We start from the raw sequence: 8,078 nt of genomic DNA, 5'->3' as shown, positions 1-8,078 counted from the left end.
GCACGTGAATGAACCGGTGATGGTGTGGCTGATCTAGTTACGTCCTGGTTATGTGATGGTGTTGCTGGTGTAGACATAGGAGTACTTGTGGCACCTTAGAGACTAACCAATTTATTTGAGCATAAGCTTTCGCGAGCTACAGCTCACTTCATCGGATGCATACTGTGGAAACTGCAGAAGACATTATATACACACAGACCATGAAACAATACCTCCTCCCACCCCACTCTCCTGCTGGTAATAGCTTATCTAAAGTGATCACTCTCTTTACAATGTGTATGATAATCAAGGTGGACCATTTCCAGCACAAATCCAGGTTTTCTCACTCCCCCCCCCTTTTTTTTTTCCAAAAACCACACACACAAACTCACTCTCCTGCTGGTAATAGTTCATCCAAAGTGACCACTCTCCCTACAATGTGCATGATAATCAAGGTGGGCCATTTCCAGCACAAATCCAGGTTTTCTCACACACACCCCCCACACACAAACTCACTCTCCTGCTGGTAATAGCTCATCCAAACTGACCACTCTCCTTACAATGTGTATGATAATCAAGGTGGGCCATTTCAGCATAAATCCAAGTTTAACCAGAAGTTCAGCCCCCAATTAAAACCCCTCCAACGCATTATTAAGGATCTACAACCTATCCTGAAGGATGACCCAACACTCTCACTAATCTTGGGAGACAGGCCAGTCCTTGCCTACAGACAGCCCCCCAACCTGAAGCAAATACTCACCAGCAACCACATACCGCACAACAGAACCACTAACCCAGGAACCTATCCTTGCAACAAAGCCCGTTGCCAACTGTGCCCACATATCTATTCAGGGGACACCATCACAGGGCCTAATAACATCAGCCACACTATCAGAGGCTCGTTCACCTGCACATCCACCAATGTGATATATGCCATCATGTGCCAGCAATGCCCCTCTGCCATGTACATTGGTCAAACTGGACAGACTCTACGTAAAAGAATAAATGGACACAAATCAGATGTCAAGAATTATAACATTCATAAACCAGTCGGAGAACACTTCAATCTCTCCGGTCACGCAATTACAGACATGAAGGTCGCTATCTTAAAACAAAAAAACTTCAAATCCAGATTCCAGCGAGAAACTGCTGAATTGGAATTCATTTGCAAATTGGATACTATAAATTTAGGCTTAAATAGAGACTGGGAGTGGCTGAGTCATTATGCAAGGTAGCCTATTTCCCCTTGTTTTTTCCTACCCCCCCCCCCCCCCAGACGTTCTGGTTAAACTTGGATTTATGCTGGAAATGGCCCACCTTGATTATCATACACATTGTAAGGAGAGTGGTCAGTTTGGATGAGCTATTACCAGCGGGAGAGTGAGTTTGTGTGTGTGGCGGGGGGGGGGGGGTGAGAAAACCTGGATTTGTGCTGGAAATGGCCCACCTTGATTATCATGCACATTGTAGGGAGAGCGGTCACTTTGGATGAACTATTACCAGCAGGAGAGTGAATTTGTGTGTGTGTGTTTGGGGGGGGGGGGGGTCAGAAAACCTGGATTTGTGCTGGAAATGGCCCACCTTGATTTTCATACATATTGTAAGGAGAGTGGTCACTTTGGATGGGCTATTACCAGCAGGAGAGTGAGTTTGTGTGTGTGGGGGGCGGAGGGTGAGAAAACCTAGATTTGTGCTGGAAATGGCCCAACTTGATTATCATACACATTGTAAGGAGAGTGATCACTTTAGATAAGCTATTACCAGCAGGAGCATGGGGTGGGAGGAGGTATTGTTTCATGGTCTGTGTGTATATAATGTCTTCGGCAGTTTCCACAGTATGCATCCGATGAAGTGAGCTGTAGCTAACAAAAGCTTATGCTCAAATAAATTGGTTAGTCTCTAAGGTGCCACAAGTACTCCTTTTCTTTTTGCGAATACAGACTAACGCGGCTGTTACTCTGAAACCTGGTGTAGATATGTGGGCAGAGTTGGCATCGACGTTTGTTGCATGGATTGGTTCCTGAGTTACTATGGTGCGGTGTGTAGTTGCTGGTGAGAATATGCTTCAGGTTGGCAGGTTGTCTGTGGGCGAGGACTGGCCTGCCTCCCAAGGCCTGTGAAAGTGAGGGATTGTTGTCCAGGATGGGTTGTAGATTACTGATGATGTGTTGGAGAGGTTTTAGCTGAGGACTGTATGTGATACTCCACAGGTGCCTACAAACAAAGGAAAATCCTTATTGTCTGTGCCAATGCAGGGCTTATGACTTTAGTTTCTAGTTTTAGGTTAAGATTGCTAAAACATCAAGCAAATGTTTGTAAAAAGCTTTTGTTATGAAGCTTTAAATTAAACCTTTTTAACATTGAAAACTAATTACAAAAGAGATGAGTGGGCCCCAAAGATCTCTCAGATATGGTTGTCTCATTTCTGTAAGAATGGGGATTCACAGGGAACTTTTTTCCCCATTTTTACTTTCTGAATAATTTTAACTCCTCGAAGGAAGCCAGAATTTCCCTAAAATAGATTCCAAAAGTATGAAAACTAGATACCTGAAATCCTCCCTTTGGCACAGATGGAATAGGATCTGATCTTCTATCCAGTAGAGGGCAGAGATGTACAGGTACTCAAACATACTACAACTCTTAAACAAAGATCCTGTTTTAATTAAAACATTTCTAGTAATTACATATGGAATAAAAGAAATAGACGTCTATAAGCAAAATTGTCTCTGCAGGGAAGAGATAGCAGTGGCTCTTTACCTCTTGGCTTAGCAAATAAAAGTTATGTTTTTATGTTTTGGCTTGCTATTAACAAAACGGCCAGATGGAGTAAAGCCATTCAAAGATGACTTAAGACTTTTACCCTGTTAAGAAACTGATTTCACACTAGACATGATTACAAGAGATTCTGCTACTGTGCTTAAGCTTCCCTGCATAAATTCACTCAAAGTACAGTTCAACAGTATAATTGAATCTTTATTTCTAGAAAATGTGAAAATTAATTTACAGACATTTCAGTTATCTAAGTATGTACATTAATTAATCCCTGAATAAGCAGTTTATGTCATGTGAAGTAAATTAACAAGCATATACTTGGTACTGAGATACAGACACCAACTCATCAGCTAACCACAGACTACGGTTGTGTTATTTAGCCAAAGATAAAGTACTCAATATGGATCTAAGGTTGAGAGTACATATCAGTAAATTAAGGTGGGGGAAGAAGAGAACATTACAAGAATGTTGTATTTATCCAAAAATCAAGCATTACAAAACCAGGAAATTCAAAGCTAAGGTTTTATTTAAAAGAAATTCAGTCATATTAAGATATGGAATGTAATCTTGTCTATAATAAAAAAAAATATTGATTAATGTTATAATACAAGTAGAGAACAGACAGGCCCAAGGTCTATAAGGTAAGTATGGCTTATAAGTAAAGCCTAGGCTTGACATGACTAGATGACAGGCAAATGACAAGTCACAAGATGCTTGCTCTGCAACAAATAAGATGTGTTGATGGATGTGAAGTAAGAAAAACACAAACACAGGTTACTGAAGTTTAGGATATTTTTAGGCAGTATGTAAAAATGAAACTCATAAGGTTTAACTGTAATAATAGTATGGCAACCAATTTACATAAATGCTAATTAATTAGATATAATTGGATAATTAACCTATAGGAAGTGGGGTACTTCAATACAAGTGGCGTGTAGAAATTCAAATAGGGGGAAAAGGGACTGAAACCCCCATAAATATGTATTGGATATAGGGGTCATCAGTGTAACACATTGTAATAAACATTGCCCAGCCTGTGTGCTGCAGCGTAGGAGACATCAGGATGATGATGATAAGGAGGATAATGACTAACAGTTGGGGTTTCCCTGCAAGACATGGTGTGACTCATGCAAGTGCTGGGCATTTTGTACTACCTCTATCTTGTTTGCTATGCTATGTTGTTTGTGTTTCTGGGTACTGTGCTACTCAAATTGTAGATGATTCAAAAGGTATTCCCAAATTTTAAGTGGGTCTCATGCACTCATTGATGTTCTCACACTAATGACATTGCTAATGCTGTAACTGATCTGGCTGAACTCTTCCAGACTATTGTATGTTAAGCTAGCAATTCAAAGTATAGACCTGGCCACAGGAAATTATTATTTGCATTGCAGTAGCATGTAGGAGCCTGTGATAGGGTACACATGAAAAGCCAATTCTCCTACCTGGTTGCACCTGAAAGAGGGGTCAGGAATAATAAAAAATGAAGTTAGGTGCTATTAAAAAGAGAGGATGTCTGCAACAGAAGGAAGTAGCTGGGAGATAAACAAGTTCTCTGTAGTTGATAAAGACTAGAGAGACCAGTAGAAGAAGGAAGTCTGGGAATACACGTGATTGGCATACACTCCTGTAGCTGACATAAGGACAGGAGCTAAACCTCTGAGAAGTCCTTGGAGCTATTGCTTATTACAAAGGGGCTGAGGAAAAGTCTGAGGGGAAAAGGCTAATGGTAGGAAGGCATCCTCCAGGGAGGCAGTGGGAAAGTGGCTGATGGAACAGACTGGCTGCGTGTTGTAAGGTCCCTGGTTTAGAACCCAGTGTAGAGTGTGTTTCTGAGTTCCCCTACAAGCCACAAGAAATGTAGCATGAATCCACTCGGACATAAGGGAATAAGGATGATGCAAAATCTTTAGGAAGGCATAAGGTTGCCTAAGTTCCCATGCCTGACACAAGGTCTTGGAATTACTTGTTGAGTTGCTGTTACCCTGGAAGGGGTGGGGCTAAATTTGACCTGATTGGAAGGCCAACTTAAAACAAGAGAGACCACTAAAAGTGGAGCAGGGGGTGCTAAAGATGAAAGAGATGCTATGCCATGTCCAGTCACAAGAGGGTACTGCAATGGTAAGTCTATCCTTCCACAGAGTCCTAGTATGGACTAGGACCCTATTGTGCTAGGTTCTATTCAAACATGAAACAAAAAGATAGTCCCTGCCCTGAAGAGCTTACAGGTACCCAAAGAACCTTCATTTTGCTCTCTATTGACATTATGCCACAACTATTAAGATTAAAGATTGTTAGTGTTTATGGCCACAAAGTGGATGAAAATGATTGTTAAAATTATCCCCAACTAATATTCCAATAAGAACACTTGTCATTGTGCAGTATCCCTCATTCTATGGCCTCATTACAACCATTAGAATTGTTGGATGCAAATTAACTGAGAGGAAAGGTTAAAGTCACCTCTGTCAAGATGGTCCTACTTAAGAGTGACCTGAGCCTGTTTGTAGCCTATATAATCATAACTAGATAAAACAATCTTTAGTAACTTAGCTTAGTTATAACCTAATGTTTCCAGATATAGCCAGTGCACAAGATTCTGATTAATGTGAATGTTTGGAAAGTCTGAAGAGTTCTAGTGATATTTTAATACGGTTTGGGACAAAGAAAAAACTGTGTCGCAGATGATAAGTTTCTTAAAAGATGTGGTGTTTAGATGTTGCTTATTAGGATTGGGAGCACTGTTGGGAGTCTGAAAGGACAGGAATCAGGAAGGACGGGGGAGGAGTTAAAGAGGCTGAGGGAGAGCTACTGAGGATGCAACATAACAGCCGTGTTAGTCTGTATTCACAAAAAGAAAAGGAGTACTTGTGGCACCTTAGAGACTAACCAATTTATTGGAGCATAAGCTTTCATGAGCTACAGCTCACTTCATCGGATGCATACTGTGGAAAGTGTAGAATCTCTTTTTATATACACACAAAGCATGAAAAAATACCTCCTCCCACCCCACTCTCCTGCTGGTAATAGCTTATCTAAAGTGATCACTCTCCTTACAATGTGTATGATAATCACGTTGGGCCATTTCCAGCACAAATCCAGGTTTTCTCACACACACACCCCCCCACACCACACACACAAACCCACTCTCCTGCTGGTAATAGCTTATCTAAAGTGACCACTCTCTTTACAATGTGTATGATAATCAAGGTGGGCCATTTCCAGCACAAATCCAGGGTTTAACAAGAACGTCTGAGGAACAGTGGGGGGGGGGGGGTAGGAAAAAACAAGGAGAAATAGGTTTCCTTGCATAATGACTTAGCCACTCCCAGTCTCTATTCAAGCCTAAGTTAATTGTATTCAATTTGCAAATGAATTCCAATTCAACAGTTTCTCGCTGGAGTCTGGATTTGAAGTTTTTTGTTGTAATATCACAACTTTCATGTCTGTAATCGTGTGACCAGAGAGATTGAAGTGTTCTCCGACTGGTTTATGAATGTTATAATTCTTGACATCTGATTTGTGTCCATTTATTCTTTTATGTAGAGACTGTCCAGTTTGACCAATGTACATGGAAGAGGAGCATTGCTGGCACATGATGGCATATATCACATTGGTGGATGTGCAGGTGAACAAGCCTCTGATAGTGTGGCTGATGTTATTAGGCCCTGTGATGGTGTCCCCTGAATAGATATGTGGGCACAGTTGGCAACGGGCTTTGCTGCAAGGATAGGTTCCTGGGTTAGTGGTTCTGTTGTGTGGTATGTGGTTGCTGGTGAGTATTTGCTTCAGGTTGGGGGGCTGTCTGTAGGCAAGGACTGGCCTGTCTCCCAAGATTTGTGAGAGTGTTGGGTCATTCTTCAGGATAGGTTGCAGATCCTTAATAATGCGTTGGAGGGGTTTTAGTTGGGTGCTGAAGGTGACGGCTAGTGGCGTTCTGTTATTTTCTTTGTTAGGCCTGTCCTGTAGTAGAAAGATCACCGATGGATTGTAGTTTCCTCAGGAAGTCAGTGGTGTCTCGAAGGTAGCTGGGAGTGCTGGTAGCGTAGGGCCTGAGGAGGGAGTCTACATAGCCAGACAATCCTGCTGTCAGGGTGCCAATGCCTGACATGATAGGGCGCCCAGGATTTCCAGGTTTATGGATCTTGGGTAGTAGATAGAATATCCCAGCTCGGGGTTCCAGGGGTGTGTCTGTGCGGATTTGATCTTGTGCTTTTTCAGGGAGTTTCTTGAGCAAATGCTGTAGTTTCTTTTGGTAACTCTCAGTGGGATCAGAGGGTAATGGCTTGTAGAAAGTGGTGTTGGAGAGCTGCCGAGCAGCCTCTTGTTCATATTCTGACCTATTCATGATGACAACAGCACCTCCTCTGTCAGGCTTTTTGATTATGATGTCAGAATTGTTTCTGAGGCTGTGGATCGCATTGTGTTCCGCACGGCTAAGGTTGTGGGGCAAGTGATGCTGCTTTTCCACAATGTCAGCCCGTGCACGTCGGCGGAAGCGCTCTATGTAGAAGTCCAGTCTGCTGTTTCGACCTTCAGGAGGAGTTGTCATAAATATAAAGGGAAGGGTAAACCCCTTTGAAATCCCTCCTGGCCAGGGGAAAGCCTCTCACCTGTAAAGGGTTAAGAAGCTAAAGGTAACCTCGCTGGCACCTGACCAAAATGACCAATGAGGAGACAAGATACTTTCAAAAGCTGGGAGGAGGGAGAGAAACAAAGGGTCTGGGTCTGTCTGTATGCTGCTCTTGCCAGGGACAGAACAGGAATGGAGTCTTAGAACTTTTAGTAAGTAATCTAGCTAGGTATGTGTTAGATTATGATTTCTTTACATGGCTGAGAAAAGAATTGTGCTGAATAGAATAACTATTTCTGTCTGTGTATCTTTTTTGTAACTTAAGGTTTTGCCTAGAGGGGTTCTCTATGTTTTGGAATCTAATTACCCTGTAAGATATCTACCATCCTGATTTTACAGGGGGGATTTCTTTATTTCTATTTACTTCTATTTTTTATTAAAAGTCTTCTTGTAAAAAACTGAATGCTTTTCCATTGTTCTCAGATCCAAGGGTTTGGGTCTGTGGTCACCTATGCAAATTGGTGAGGCTTTTTATCCAACATTTCCCAGGAGAGGGGGGGGTGCAAGTGTTGGGAGGATTGTTCATTGTTCTTAAGATCCAAGGGTCTGGGTCTGTAGTCATCTAGGCAAATTGGTGAGGCTTTTTACCAAACCTTGTCCAGGAAGTGGGGTGCAAGGTTTTGGGAAGTATTTTGGGGGGAAAGATGCGTCCAAACAGCTCTTCCCCAGTAACCAGTATTAGTTTGGTGGTGGTAGC

The sequence above is a fragment of the Caretta caretta genome, chromosome 7 (assembly GCF_965140235.1).
Source record: "Caretta caretta isolate rCarCar2 chromosome 7, rCarCar1.hap1, whole genome shotgun sequence".
Classification (NCBI taxonomy): domain Eukaryota; kingdom Metazoa; phylum Chordata; order Testudines; family Cheloniidae; genus Caretta; species Caretta caretta.
Note: the sequence above shows the minus strand (reverse complement) of the source record.